Raw genomic sequence first — 2,500 nt, 5'->3', positions numbered from 1 at the left:
GGTTTCGGGGCCAGCAGGAGAGCTCGTCGGGGTAGCAGGCCCTGCAGCCGTGGTCACCGCCAAATCCCCACAACTCGAGCAAGTGAAAAAAAAAGTAACAAATAAGAAAGGATCGTCGGCTTGGGGGTACGCCCGTTTCCGTTTCAACTTGTCTCGCGAGGGTGGTTTCGGGGCCAGCAGGAGAGCTCGTCGGGGTAGCAGGCCCTGCAGCCGTGGTCACCGCCAAACCCCCCACAACTGTTGGGCGCCTACCTGCGCGGGGCAGGAGGACACTTTCCGATTTCAAATCTCCGTTTGCCGAGTCCACCCCGAACGCACGCGGGCGGGCGGGTTCGCATCACCCTTCGTCACAAGGGGCGAAGCCCGTTCCACCGTCTCGTCAGTAGTGCCGACCGGTCTGTGATCGACGAGGGGAGCCACACCAGGTCCGGCCCTGCTGCTTGGCGGCACCGCGTCGTCGGGAGCTCGCGACAGACGGAGGGTTTCGGTGTACTCTCCAGCCACGGGAAACGAAGCCGGTGATGCAGGCGCCGGTCTTTCGCTCCCAAATCGGCTGGGTTTACATCGTTGCTATCTAGTCACGCTCCCTTCAAACCCGACGGGGTACCTATTCCCCTCACCCGTCTGTGCGTATACAGCCTCTTTGCACTTGCGGGATGGGGGTGGTGGTTTAAAGACTCTCGAGTTGCCGCCCGTCGGTCTCCGAGCTCCGTGCAGTAGTGATCCCCAGCGAACTGCCAGCAGGGCGAACGAGCGATCCCGCTCTCGGTCGGGGCGCCTGGCGTCGATCGGTGGTCGGTGGCTTGCGGGCAAGCTGCGCTGTGAGTGTGGGAACGAGTATGACGAGCCGTTGCCGCGACTCCCAGTCCACCTCGGCGGTGGCTGGGCCGGGCGGGCGTCTGCTCGGGCGAGTGCCGCCCCCGCCTCCTCGCAGGAAGTCCGCTCGCCGACACGCCGCCACGTGCACGCGTCAGTGACGCTGCCGAACCGATGGCCGGTGCCCGTTCCCGCCTCTGCTTTTCCTAGGGCAAAGCTGCTGCACGCCTCGTGATACTAGGCGGGCGACATGGTGGCGGTGATCCTGCCTCCGTCGCTGCGGTGCGTTGGGGCACGCATCGCCTCTTGGGCGCCCTGTCCTCCTCCCCCCAATAGACGTATGTTTCTGCGGGCCGCACCAGGATGGTGCTCCCCATCGCTTCACGCCACCCTGCTCCGCCCGCACGCCGGCGTGCAGGTGGCTGTAGCTCAAGGTGGGGAGCGTATGTGCGGTCCGGGTCGCTTTCCTCTGGCGAGGGAGAGACCTAAAACAAACTCAGACAACTCTTGACGGTGGATCACTCGGCTCGTGCGTCGATGACGAACGCAGCTAGCTGCGAGAATTAATGTGAATTGCAGGACACATTGATCATCGACACTTTGAACGCACTTTGCGGCCCCGGGTTCTTCCCGGGGCCACGCCTGTCTGAGGGTCGTTTGGCAATCAATCGCACTCGCCTTGGCTGGCGAGAGCGCGGCTGGGGTGTCGCAGAGGACCCGTCCTCTTTGTCCCCCTAAGTTCAGACTCCGGAGCCCTCCGGCGTCGGAGCGCTTGGCCTTTCCCCCCCACCCTGCACATTCCGTTCGTCAGGCTCGACGCCATCCCCCCGCCGGGGAGCGCGGCCTGGCGTCCGTCTGTGTCGTGGCAGTGGGGCCAGCACGGCTGTCACCGGTCCCAGAATGGCTGTCGGTGGTTCACACTGTGTGTGTGTGCCAACCCTCCTGGTCTCTGGGACACGGAGCTGCCACGAAGTGTTGAGCCTCCAGTGGGGGGTCTGCCTAAGCTCTGCACGTCCGCATTGGGTCCGTCTCTCGGTTGGCTGGCAGTGGAAAGAGTGAAGGGAGCCGCGGAGGTCCGGTGCTGGTGCGCCGCCGGCCTGACCGTGGAGCTCGCCGGTTTGACACGCTGACCCGACTCGATGGTTGATCGATTGAGAGTGCTGGGAGCTGCAGGCCGCCCGCTGCTGCAGCCGCCCGTCTCGTGGTTCGTCCTCGGCCTTAAGTGGCCGGCGGGGCGTCTGATCCTGTCTCCCCTGCTGGCGCCGAGTGCCTGGCCGAGGGAGGAGGTTTTCGTCGAACGCTGTGACTTGGACGGTCGCACGCGCGTGGATCGCTGGCTCTTGGCTCTCCCGTTCAGTCCGCACGTTTTCCGCTCCGTCCTGCCACCGGTCTCGGGAGGTACGGAGGGGTTGGCGGGCGTGGTGTGTGCTCCGTCACCGTGCAGGCACACCTACCACGCCGTCGGCCGACCCCCGCACGGTCCTCCTGGCCATCGGGAGGACGGCGGAACGTCGGGCTGTCGGGGGCCAAGTCGCCAGAAGGCCACCGCTGTGTCTTCCGTACCCTGTCACCGTCGGCGTGCCTTCCTCAACTCGTCCGGCTCGGGGCCGCTGGGTTCAGGAGCGGCGTCGCCCGCCGGCCCCACTGAAGGCCGTGCCGTTCCGCGGCTGGCGATCGATGTGCG

The 2,500-nt window shown here is 65.7% G+C and overlaps 1 non-coding gene across 1 annotated transcript; it reads left to right on the top strand.

Moving 5' to 3' along the window:
* Window positions 1-1,318: 1,318 nt before the first annotated feature.
* On the top strand, window positions 1,319-1,472 carry LOC140474962 (5.8S ribosomal RNA). Its single transcript, XR_011959563.1, has one exon. It is a non-coding gene; the product is annotated as a 5.8S ribosomal RNA (ribosomal RNA).
* The last annotated feature ends 1,028 nt before the right edge of the window (window positions 1,473-2,500 follow it).

The sequence above is a fragment of the Chiloscyllium punctatum genome, unplaced genomic scaffold (assembly GCF_047496795.1).
Source record: "Chiloscyllium punctatum isolate Juve2018m unplaced genomic scaffold, sChiPun1.3 scaffold_1286, whole genome shotgun sequence".
In the NCBI taxonomy this organism is placed as follows: domain Eukaryota; kingdom Metazoa; phylum Chordata; class Chondrichthyes; order Orectolobiformes; family Hemiscylliidae; genus Chiloscyllium; species Chiloscyllium punctatum.
Note: the sequence above shows the minus strand (reverse complement) of the source record. Positions and strands in the feature narration are given on the sequence as shown.